Raw genomic sequence first — 13381 nt, forward strand, 5'->3', positions numbered from 1 at the left:
TATGCATGTGTGGGTGTATGTGTGAATGTGTGTCTTCATATTTTACATTTATTCGCTTATTTATCACCATTGTTGTCTTATTTATTTAATTATTTATTTATTATTATTATTATTTTATCATTATTTTCATTACTACTACCTTTTTATATAATAATTATTATTTATTTATTTATTAATGTAAGCTTATCTATATATATATATAATTTTTTTTTCTCAAGGCCTGACTAAGCGCGTTGGGTTACGCTGCTGGTCAGGCATCTGCTTGGCAGATGTGGTGTAGCGTATATGGAATTGTCCGAACGCAGTGACGCCTCCTTGAGCTACTGAAACCGAAACCGAATCATGTTCTAAAACAGAAAACCCGTTTAAATCCTTTGTTTAATAAAGGAGCCAGACTGAATGAGATGACCCGCTGACAGGTCGCTACAGCATATCCCTCCAGAGAAAGTCCAGCATCACTCTGTCAACACCGTGCAGTGTTGGCCCAATGGTAACGCGTCCGCCAAGAAAGTGAGAGAATCTTAGCTCACTAGTTCGAATCAGAAATTCGCCAGTATTTTCTCTCCCCCACCCCCTGGCCCCCAGCCCCCCCCTCCACAAAACCTGTGGTCTGGACCCTAGTCATTCATCAGACGATAAACCGATGTCCCGTGTGCAGCATGCACTTAGCGCATGTAAAAGAACCCACGGCAACAAAAGGGTTGTTCTTTGCAACATTCTGTAAAAGAAAAATCCCCTCTGATAGGAAAATATATGTACTTGCAGGGAGAAGAAAAAAAAAAAAAAGAATCGTGGCGCACTCAGTGTAGCGACGCGCTCTCCCTGGGGGAGAGCAGACCGAATTTCACACAGAGAAATCTGTTGTGATAAAAGAGCGGCAATATCCACAAATTTCCCCTCAGGACGTAGTGTTCACAACAACAAGGCGTGGACTCTCATTTCGCCAGTCACACAGAGGCGTGGAGTGGAAGAAATCAATGAGGAACAAGTCATGAGAGTAGCGCAATACAATACAATTCAGTTTGAAAATGAAAATATTCCGTTAACACTAATTTAGATGGTGAATTTGTAACAGCAAAATGTGTGTGTGTTTGTGTGTGTGGTGGTGGTGGTGGGGTGGGGGGTGCGGGGTAGGAGGCTTGGGGGGGGCTTGGGGGTGAGGAGTTGCAGCATGAGGTTCTCTCCCTCTCCTCGTTTCATCCTCCAACCCCCCCCCCTCTCTCTCTCTCTCTCTCTCTCTTTCCATGTAAAGTTCCAAAATATGGAGCTTGTTCGTCACAGCTACCGGCTGTCTTGATAAGGGGTTGTTGACCAATGTCATTAAAATCATTCAGAGTTCAACACACGCGCACACACAAAAACAAGTAAACACACACACACACACACACACACACACACCGCACGCACTCTCTCTCTTTCGCCCCCTCTCTCCACCCTCTCTCCCCATCTCTCTCTCTCTCCCCCTCTCCCTCCCTCTCTCTCTCCCTCTCCCTCTCTCCCCTCTCTCTCTTCCCCCCCTCTGTCTCTCCCCCTCTCCCTCCCCTCTCTCTCCCCTCTCTCTCTTCCCCCCCCTCTCTCTCTCCCCCATCTTCTCTCTCTCCCTGTCTCTCCCCCCTTTCTCCCTCCCTCTCTCCTTCCCCCCTCTCTCCCCCCCTCCCTCCCTCTCTCTCTCTCTCGCCCCCTCTGTCTCTCCCCCTCCCCCATCTCTCTCTCTCTCCCCCTCCCTCTCTCTTTCTCACTTGCCTGGTCGCTCTGTCGATCTTTGTCGCTCCCCTGTCTCTCTAAGGAACTGTTTTTCATTCTGATACCGTTTTATTGCACGACAAGGATGGAAACAAACATGGTGTCGTATATACTATCCTTTCTGATTTTCCTCGTAAACAAAAAGATTTCCTTCTCTCTCTCTCTCTCTCTCTCTCTCTCTCTCTCACTCTACCTGTTTCTCGGTCTCTCCCTCTCTCTCTCTTCCCCCCTCTCTCTCCCCCTCTCCCTCCCTCCCTCTCTCCCCCTCTGTCTCTCTCCCCCCTCTCTCTCTCCACCTCCCTCTCTCTCTCCCCTCTCTCTCTCCCCATTCCCTATCTCCCTCCCTCTCTCTCCCCCCTCTCTCTCTCCCCCTCCCTCTCTCTGTCTGTCTCTCCCTCTCTGTCTCTCCCCCCTCTCTCTCTCTCCCACTCTCTCCCTGTTTCTCTGTCTCTCCCTCTCTTTCTCTCTCTCCCTCTGTCTCTCTCTCTCTCTCTCTCTCTATCAATCTATCTTTACAGGCAGGCAAAACACCCTAAGTTATAGAAAAAACAACAACCCGTAAACAAACTTCTAAAGTATATTTTGTAACTCCAAAGTATAGCATGTTTTCTACATCAACGGAAGTCCTGGAAAAAAAAACCCCAACCTTATCAAGACATTAACTCTCTCCATACGAACGGCGAAAGAGACGACGTTAACAGCGTTTCATCCCAATTACCACCATCAAAATATTGCAAGCGGAACGCTCTTATACTACTGAAGAGGTGAATGTTGACAAAGAATACCACAGTTCTGACGACGGAAGCTAAAGGTTAGGTCATTGAGACACCCACTGGACATCCGAGGGGTCTGTGTAGAGGAGAAGAGAGGACTGGCCGTACTGAGTGAGTTAAAGTTTTCGGGTCTTGAAATAATATTATGTTCTTGTTGTTGCTCCTTTCTTTTCTATTCTTTTTCTTTTTCTTTTTGTTGTTGTTGTTGTCTCTTTTCTTTTCCGTGAATCTTCTGTATTGCAATCCTTTAATATTTGTCAACATGGGTCAACAAAATCGTATAACGCCCACACACACACACACACACACACACACACACAAGCACAAAAAAAGGAAAAACAACCCCTTGGTCAATCCCAAGGTTTTAAAACTGGACACCGCACCATGACCTGTGCGAAACAGCTGTCGCTTGCTGTGCAGATCAACCTTCCTTTTGAAGGTACTTGGGACCAACATGGGCTAATGAGAGCTTTTTTAAACCACCACTCACCCCAAACAACACAGTTTTAAAGGTTAAAGAACTAACCAAGACTGTTTTTCTGTTGTGTTCGCCATTCCATTATGAAAATACAAAGACATCTGGGCCTGGATTTAATATTTGTTATATATATATATACATACAAATGCTCTTTTGTCTTTCTTTTTTTAACTCACTCAGTACGGCCAGTCCTCTCTTCTCCTCTACACAGACCCCTCGGATGTCCAGTGGGTGTCTCAATGACCCAACCTTTAGCTTCCGTCGTCAGATTTGTGGGATTCTTTGTCAACATTCACCTCTTCAGTATAAGAGCCTTCCGCTTGCAATATTTTGATGGTGGTAATCGGGGTGAAACGCTGTTAACGTTGTCTCTTTCGCCGCTCGTATGGAGAGAGTTAATGTTAGGTGTTGTACATCTGATCGTGTGTTCACCAGTGATCAGGGTTCGAGGCCCTGTTTCGGCATGGTGTTGCGTTCTTGGGAAAGACACTTGTCTCCGATTTTCCTCACTCCACCCAGGTGCAAACGGGAGCCTGACTACATACAGTTGGGGAAGGTTCCAACGGGCGGAAGAAGAGGACTGGGCCCCACCTTCCTATGTCAAGCTCAAGACACAGTGCCCGGGGTTCGATGACCATCAAAGGTTGTGGAACCTCCTTAATTTAACCTTTTCACCGCCAGTCAGTTTAGAGTACAAAATTCCCTTGTGGTATAAACACAGAAAAGACAGTGGCTAGGGATAGCTGGGGATTCCCCTTGCGATGTATAGAAAATATGGCCTATCCTACCACCGAACATTAAGAGCAGTAGGTTCATGGATGACAGACCAATGAATGGTCACCTTTCAGTGACATGGGTCCTCTACCACGCCTGTGCATAAATGCGAGCTTGGTGGTGAAAGGGTTAAACTTTAACCTATCACTTCAGTGTGTTTCTGATTACACAGTTTCAGTCTCAGTCTCTCAAGGAGGCGTCATCGTGTTTGGTAAAAAAAAAAAATCCATATACGCTACACCACATCTACAAGGCAGATGCCTGACCAGCTGCATCACCCAACACACTTTGTCAGGCCTTGGGTACACGGTCATTCGTGTACCTATCAGAGTGGATTTCTTCTGCAGACATTTACCAGAGGACAACACTCTCGTTGCCATTGGTTCTTTTACAGTGCGCCAAGTGCCTGCTGCACACGGGACCTCGGTTTAATCGCCTCATCCGAATGACTGAGACGCTCAATTTGATTTTCCAGTCTTCTTCTTCTTCTGCGTTCGTGTGCTTCAACTCCCATGTTCACTCGTATATACGCGAGTGGGCTTTTTACTTGTATGACCGTTTTTACCCCGCCATGTAGGCAGCCATACTCTGCTTTCGGGGGTGTGCATGCTGGGCATGTTCTTGTTTCCATAACCCACCGAACGCTGACATGGATTACAGGATCTTTAACGTGCGTATTTGATCTTATGCTTGCGTATACACACGAAGGGGGTTCAGGCACTGGCAGGTCTGCACATATGTTGACCTGGGAGATCGTAAAAATCTCCACCCTTTACCCACCAGGCGCCGTCACCGTGATTCGAACCCGGGACCCTCAGATCGAAAGTCCAAGGCTTTAACCATTCGGCTATGGCGCCCGTCACTTTTTTTTTTCCAGTCAAACTTGGGAGAAAAGGCGAGAGTGGGATTCAAACCCACACCCTCACGGACTCTCTATTATTGGCAGATGAGCGTCTTAACCATTCTGCCACCTTCCTCCTTGTCTTCACTCACCACAGCTGTCACACTTCAACAAGAAAACGTCAAGAGAGGAGGAATTTTGTTTAATGTCCCGTCACACATATCGGTGATTGAAGACATTTTGTTAATGTATTCATGAATACATGTGAGTATTATCGGTTAGAAGGGGTGGGAGATGTGAATGAATGGAGGGTTGGGGGAAACTGGGCAAATGAGGGTGAAATGTGGGTGAAATTTGAAAAAAAGGAAAAAAAAATCTAAATACAATGACAGGAAATTACTTAAAGGACTTCGTAAAAGAGAAGTCGTTAAACTGACAAGCGAAACAACTGATAATGAATGCAAAAAGTCAAAAACATCAACGTTCTCAGTCACTTGTGAAGACACATTTTCGTGTACATAAGGCTTCATCAAGCTACAGTAAAAAAAAAAAATATATATATGCTCAATTGTCAGGTTACTAAAGCATATGCACTTGACATTAGAACAATTCTTGATCACGTCAAGAGAACAGAACTCTCCATGCAGCATTTTGTGCACTCACCTTGATCAGACACCTGTCTTCATCACCTCCCGGATCACCTGCCCTCACATCCTTTCTCCCACCTTCCCCCCCTCCTCACACCCATCAACTTGTTTACAGACAGACACTACCCTCACCTTTTACAAGGACGATGATGGCAATTTCCTTGATAACACACAGAGGGGATAGGCCTACACCACCTGCTACTAACCTTGCCAGCACAAACTTCTTCGCACGTGAAACCCATTATCCATGATTCGGTTAGATGCTTCTGATTACTGTATCACTTTGTTTAGTAGGGGGGTTGGGGGGGGGGGGTGGCGGTGTTTTTTTCGGTGCTGCAATATTTGTACGCTCAGACGGCTGAATGGACAGAGGAATTTGGGAGCTAAGTTTGTTTTGCCTGCTGGTGTATTTTTGGCCTTGGTGGCTGGAGGGAGGGAAGGGGTAGGGGGAGAACAGGGAGGTGCAGGAAGAAAGACAGCGTGTCTGTCTGTCTGTCTGTCCCAAGATAGCATTGCTGTCATGTGGTGTGGTGGGTAAGGGACTGGTCCTGTCTGTGGATGATGTCGGTTAATGTATGAGTCCTGTTGGTGGTGTGATATGTGCTCTGTCTGTCTGTCTGTCTGTATGTATGTCTCTCTCTCTCTCCCTACACCCCCCTCTCTCTTTCTTGCTGGCTCACTCTCGCAATCTCTCTCCCTTCTCTTTCTCTCTCTACCTTGCTGGCTCACTCTGACTCTCTCTCTCTTCTCTCTCTCTCTCCCACTCCTCTCCATCTACCTTATTCTCTCTCTCTCTCTCTCTCTCTCTCTCTTCTTCTTCTTCTTCTTCTCTCTACCTTGCTCGCGTTCTCTCTCTCTTCTTTTTTCTGTTATCGCGACCAACATCGACTTGCCGATGACTCTGTTGTGGTTCATGCATGCTGGGTATTTTCGTGTCTCCATAACCCACCGAACACTGACATGGGTTACATGATCTTTAACGTGCGTATTTGATCTTCTGCGTGCGTATACACACAAAGGAGGTTCAGGCACCAGCAGCACAGGTCTGCATATATGTTGACCTGGGAGGTGGGAAAAATCTCCATCCTTTACCCATCAGGCGTCGTTACCGTGATTCGAACCCGGGACCCTCAGATTGAAAGTCCAACACTTCAACCACTCGGCTATTGACCCCGTCAGCCTTCTCTCTCTGCCTTGCTCGCTTACTCTCTCTTCTCTTAACTTTCATTCATAATCTGTCTTTTAATTTGCAACCTGATTTAAACATACATTTTGTTTTGTTTATGTAGTTAAAAGGTATTTTTGTGTGACTGGCTTACGGGGACGCTTAAAAACTGTGAGATAAATTCACCGATAAAGCGTTTATATTTTGATTTTACAGATTCAGCTACAAAAATCATCCTCATATTTAATGACTGCTGATTGTCGATGTGGAATGCAATGAAGTACGAACAGGTAAAAAAAAATCAATTGTTTGTTGTTCATCAATTACAGACAAAAGAAATTATACGTTATTAATATAAACCAGATGTTTTATAGCAATCACCATGCACGAAACTCTGTGTGTGTGTGTGTGTGTGTGTGCGTGCGTGCGTGCGTGCATGTGTACATATGTGTTTGTGTGCGTGTGGGTGTCTCTGTATGTGTCTGTGTCTATATCTGTGTCCGTGTCTGCGTGAGTAACGAACTCGTATGCGCGCCTGCTGGGTACTTACTTAGTGCTTGTTCATACACTCTTGTACGTAGGGCAGTAACGAAGAACCCCCACTCTGGTCTGATTTGGGTCGGTCTCTGAATGGTACCCCAGGTACTCTTCAGGGTCTTGAATTCTCCTTCGAAAGTTCTGCGCCAGGCGTTCTTCCTTGGCCTTCTTCTCTTGCGACTCTTTACCTTGTGGTGTCCAGTGACCGGCTGTCCGTGTGATGTTTACATGGGTCTCTTTGGGTCAAATCCGACTCCACCTCCTTTTCACGGTGATGGTTTTCTCTTGATTGCAGTGGGGGGGGGGGGGGGGGGGGGGGGGGGGGGGGGGGGGTGTATGTGGGGGGGGGGGAGGGGGCGGGAGGGAGGTTCGTGTGGAAGGTCGACAACATGTATGTGTGAACGTGTGTCTGCATGTTTTACATTTCATTTATTTGCATATTTATCTGTGTGTGTGTGTGTGTGTGTGTGTGTGTGTGTGTGTGTGTGTGCCTAGCGTTGACTTAACCAAGATTTTGCGCCGTTTAAATATTATCATTATTATTAGTAGTATTTTTATGTATTTATCTATTACTTTTGTTATTTATTTAATTATTTTATTTAATTATTTATTTAATTTCATTGTCTTTTATTTGTTTTTATTTTTATTTGTTTTATTTGATTTGATTTGATTTTTATTATTTATTTATTTTATCTTTTTATTTTTATTTTTATTTTTTTCGCAAGGCCTAGCGCGTTCGGTTACGCTGCTGGTCAGGCATCTGCTTAGCAGAAGTGGTGCAGCGTATATGAATTTGACCGAACGCAGTGACGCCTCCTTGAGCTACCGGTCGACAACAACGTAAAATCACTCTGTCATGCTCCAGTACTCTGAACCATACAATAGCGTGGTGTGTAATCAGCTCATACTCTCACACACAGACACGCATTCGTACCCTCCCCTTCCCCTCCCCCACCCACACCCCACACACCCCACCTCCCCTCCAGCCGCCCCTCACCTGTCTCCCCACTACGAGAAGGACATCAATTTGCCCAGTTCATTTCCGCGATCAAAAAAACAAGGAAATGAGTCGCAGCTTACCCGATACCCTGGTACGACGACGACGACATCTTTTGTCAGGACTTAAGTGATCTGAGCCTGGGCGGATATTTTGGAAGATCTAACAGAGTTTACATCCTCTGTCTTAACTCTCTCCATACGAACGGCGAAAGAGACGACGTTAACAGCGTTTCACCCCAATTACCACCATCAAAATATTGCAAGCGGAAGGCTCTTGTACTGAAGAGGTGAATGTTGACAAAGAATACCACAATTCTGACGACGGAAGCTTAAGGTTGGGTCATTGAGACACCCACTGGACATCCGAGGGGTCCGTGTAGAGGAAAAGAGAGGACTGGCCGTACTGAGTGAATTAAAAAAAAAAAAAAAAAGCAGCAAAAACAGAAGAGCAGCATACAAACATAGAAGCGACTACAAGAAAACAAAACCTCTTTTCAAAAAAATAATCCACAGAAGTAGTGCATACAATATTTGATTATTGATTTTTGTTTGTTTGTTTTTTTGTTGTTGTTGTTGTTGTCCTAATCCCGCTTCCCCCGTCCCGCCTCTCACACACACCCTTCCAATGTTATGTTGTTTTTTTTCTCCAATCACTGACACTCACCCTCTCCATTTTACATTTTGTACTCTATTTTCTACATTCTGTTTTTTCTCTCTCTCTCTTCCTTTCTTAGTCCCCTCCCCCTTGCCCACCCCCTTTCCCCTCCACCTCAACCGCCCCCCTTTTCATTCGAATATACAGAACTGTCGATTTCTAATTAATATTAACAATCATCATTATGATAGAAATGATAATAATCCAAATAATAATAATAATGATAATATCATTTAATATAATACTATCATTTATTTTCAGTCTAATATCATCATCTTGGATGAACAGACTATAAATAGATAAACGATAAATAAACGAACAAGAAAACAAGAAAATTCACAACAACAACAACAAAATCCAGGATCTGAAACTCCATGCCTATTCATTTCTTTAGTTCAGCGATCAGGAGAGACGCTGAGAGGAAGGAAATCTTTTACCCACTTTTCACCCACTCCATCCGCATAGGTTCTTTTAACAACAACAAAAAAGAGTTATAATTCTCCAGTTATGAAACGAAAAACTCGGTCAGACCTTTGTCTGGTTGATAATTAATGTGCTCTGGTTTCCCTGGAACTGGTGGGAGACGGGAACAGCACTATGGCTCATGTTTGATTGATAATCATTGTTAACCTTCTGTGGAAGATCATTTTACTGCAGAAAAAAGTTGTGTCTATACTTTGTCCTTGTTGTTGTTGTTGTTGTTGTTGTTGTTCTTCTTCTTCTTCTTCTTCTTCTACTTCTTCTTCTTCTTCTTCTGTGTGTGTGTGTGTGTGTGTGTGTGTGTGTGTGTGTGTGTGTGTGTGTGTGTGTGTGTGTGTGTGTGTGTGTGTGTGTGTGTGTGCGCGCGCGCACATACGTAGGTGATAATGTAACCATTGTATAGACATTGTCTTTTTCATTGCTTTGTTATTTTTAATGGACTATTCCAGTTACTATTCTTATTCGTCGTTCTTATCTTTTTTTCTCTCTCTTTTTTGTTGTTGTTGTCTTATTTCGTTTTATTTCTTTATTTTTATGTTTTGTGTCGTTAAATGGGCAGAATTGTAAAAAAAAGGCCTTTACTGAGCCCAATTCAATACCCATTTAAGATTCAATTAGTCAATCAGTCTTCCTCTCCCCCCCCTCTCTCTCTAGCTCTCTTTATTTCTCTCTCTCTTCTTTTCTCTTTCCCCCTCCACCTCTCCTTTTATTTCTCTCTCTCTCTCTCTCTCTCTCTCTCTCTCTACCCATTTAAGATTCAATCAATCAATCTTCTTCTTCTTCTCCCCCCTCCTCTCTCTCTCTAGCTCTCTTTCTCTCTCTTCTCTGAAGTAAACACACACAGATATCGTTTACAAAGCAACATGTCATTCTGAACAATTATGCCCATTGTGCAAAGAATCAAGAGAGGATGAAGTTCACTTTGTTTTAAAATGCCCTGTGTTGACTGACTTACGAATCCAATTTATTCCCCCAAAATATTATACAAATCCATGCTTGTTTCGGTTATGTTTATTAATGGCATCTAACGATGAAAACATCATACGTAGTTTTGCAATGTATCTTTATAAAGCACTGCAAATTAAGAGAGACACTCATTTCTTACATTCACTGATAGTTTGTTGTGAATTACGTTGTATTGTTTATATTACCAATTGCAATGACACATGTAAAACTGTTATTAACCCCTATTCATATGGGGGCTATGGCCTTAATTGAATAAACCGTCTTGAATCTCTCTCTCTCTCTCTCTCTCTCTCTCTCTCTCTTCTTTTTTCTTCCTCCCTCCACCTCTTCCTTTCTTTTTCTCTCTCTTTCTCCTTCCCTCCCTCCTTCCTGCCATCTGCCTCTTTCTCTCTTTCTCTTTCCCTCCCTCCTTCCTGCCCTCTGCCTCTTTCTCTCTTTCTCTTTCCCTCCCTCCTTCCTGCCCTCTGCCTCTTTCTCCTTCCCTCCCTCCTTCCTGCCCTCTGCCTCTTTCTCTCTTCCTCCTTCCCTCCCTCCTTCCCTTCCTGCCCTCTGCCTCTTTCTCTCTTTCTCCTTCCCTCCCTCCTTCCCTTCCTACCCTCTGCCTCTTTCTCTCTTTCTCCTTCCCTCCCTCCTTCCTGCCCTCTTTCTCTCTTCCTCCTTCCCTCCCTCCTTCCTGCCCTCTTTCTCTCTTTCTCCTTCCCTCCCTCCTTCATCCCCTCTGCCTCTTTCTCTCTTCCTCCTTCCCTCCCTCCTTCCTGCCCTCTTTCTCTCTTTCTCCTTCCCTCCCTCCTTCATCCCCTCTGCCTCTTTCTCTCTTTCTCCTTCCCTCCCTCCTTCCTGCCCTCTTTCTCTCTTTCTCCTTCCCTCCCTCCTTCCTCCCCACTGCCTCTTTCTCTCTTTCTCCTTCCCTCCCTCCTTCCTGCCCTCTTTCTCTCTTTCTCCTTCCCTCCCTCCCTCCTTCCTGTCCTCTTTCTTTCTCCTTCCCTCCCTCCTTCCTCCCCACTGCCTCTTTCTCTCTTTCTCCTTCCCTCCCTCCTTCTGTCTTTCCGTGTGTGTGTGTCTCTCTCTGTCTCTCTCTCTGTCGCTGTCTGTCTCTGTCTCTCTCTCTGTCTTTGCTTCTGCCTGTCTGTCTGTCTCTGTCTCTGTCCGTCTGTCTGTCTCCCTCTCTCTCTTTCTGTCTGTCTGTTTCTCTCTGTCTCTGTCTGTCTGTCTCTCTCTCAACACACACACACACACACACACACACAGATATATATATATATATATATATATATACACATACATACATATATCTTTACGTAGATTTATTCATACAAAATATGTGAACGCCCCTTCATATGGGGCCATGGACTTATTAAATAAACTATCGTTATCGTTATCTATCTATCTCTGTCTCCCCTTCTCTCTCTCTCTCTCTGTCTCTCCCCCCCCCCCCCCACCCTCTATCTCTCTCGCTCTCTCTGTCTCCAAATACCGTTAAGTTCATCAAGGCTGACCGAGTTTTTTTGAATCACCGTACGTGATCGGTACAAACTAAACCTGGGAAGAGAAAAACCTGATGCGGCGAGCGGGTTGTCCTGGAATGTCTCATCCATCACAAGCCTCCTTGAGACCCGACCTCACGATCCACAACCCCCCCCCCCCCCCCCAACCCCCCCCTAACCCCTCACCTACCTTCCCCCCTGCTCACACACACACACACACACACACACACACACACACACACACAAATAGAGAGAGAGAGAGTGGGGGAGGGAGGAACAGAGACAGAGACAGAAAGAGAGAGAATGATATACATACATACATGCAAAGATAGACAGGTAGAGACAGAGACAGACAGACAGAAAGATAGACAGGTAGATAGATAGAGAGACGGAGAGACAGAGACAGACAGACAAAGAGATCGATATGCATAGAGAGAGAGAGAAACAGACAGACAGACAGATAGATAGATAGAATATATAGACGAGAATATGTACCTGTACGCATACTTATGAGCACACACACACACACACACACACACACACACACACAACGCACGCACGCACGCACGCACACACTCCCCCCCCCCCCACACACACACACTCGCACCCACCCACCCACCCTCACACACACACACACACACACACACAACTAACCAGTAATGATGATGATCATCATCATCTGATGCGTCTGGACAGTTTGTTGTATAGATTTCTAAAACTTTCAGTTGGTTTTCCTTGCGCTTGGATATGTCCTGATTCTCAACTTTCGAATTTTCAAATGAAACACTGTCATCCTCCTCCTCCTCCTTCTTCTGAGGGATATTTCAAGAGGGTTTAACTACGGATCCAGAACAATCTCAGTCAGAAAGAAGACAGGACTCAACACAGTCGAGAGGGACCAACAAAATGGCCCTTGTCATCAGAGACGATTCAGTGCACCCCACTTCAGTCGTCATTGACGGGGCTTTGTTGGGTTGTGTCCCTTGATGTGGAGCAGAAACTCTCCGATGAAAGAGGCGCGCTAAAAAAAAAAAAAAAAAAAAAAAAAAAATGGCGATTGAAACCAGCTCCACAGATGTCACGATCTCCGTCTGTTTATGAGCAGACGTGACTCACTGAGCAGAAGTAAATAACCGTTTTCAAATTATCCTTGTAATTCTGTTTCTGTCAAAATCAACATCGCCACAATGATTACTTCGCTTCGCTTTCTTGTTTGTTCGACAGTTAAAGAAAGCGCTATTTTGGAACAAAATCAAACGCTGAATTTCGATTAAACGAAATAGTTGCATTGCGTTTATTCCTGACCGGTTTAACCTGAAATTCTACTTTTGATAAGAATAAGCAGAACGGAAATAAACAACTCAGGAGGAAGCCATGATTTTCATTAAACGATGGAAGCTGTTATTTCTTTGTTGCTTTGAAACCCACCCCCCACCCCCCGCACCTCCCCCTACCCTTCCTGCTCCCCCAACCCCTACCCCCCGGACCCCGAAAATTGCTACGTCTCTGGTTGAATTACAGTACTGATTTTGAAGCGGATAGGATGACAGAGGTGTTGTGAATTGACACAACTGTTTTGACTTAACCAATGAAAAGAAAGGGAAAAATCGTGGTCAGATTGCCAGTACACGCCTACCTACCTCAATTCTTCCAGAAAACAGAACAATCAGCCACTTCATTAACGTTGCTTAGCATTCATCTCATTTACAGCTAACCAAAAGTTAACGAAAGAAACACTGACTTTGTCCAGACTCGGATTTGTGAACTTTTCTTTGCAAGCTTTATAGCGATAACTATCATTTGACTGACTGTAAGTCTTGTTTGAAACTGAAACAGTCC

Source organism: Babylonia areolata, chromosome 11 (assembly GCF_041734735.1).
Source record: "Babylonia areolata isolate BAREFJ2019XMU chromosome 11, ASM4173473v1, whole genome shotgun sequence".
In the NCBI taxonomy this organism is placed as follows: Eukaryota; Metazoa; Mollusca; class Gastropoda; order Neogastropoda; family Buccinidae; genus Babylonia; species Babylonia areolata.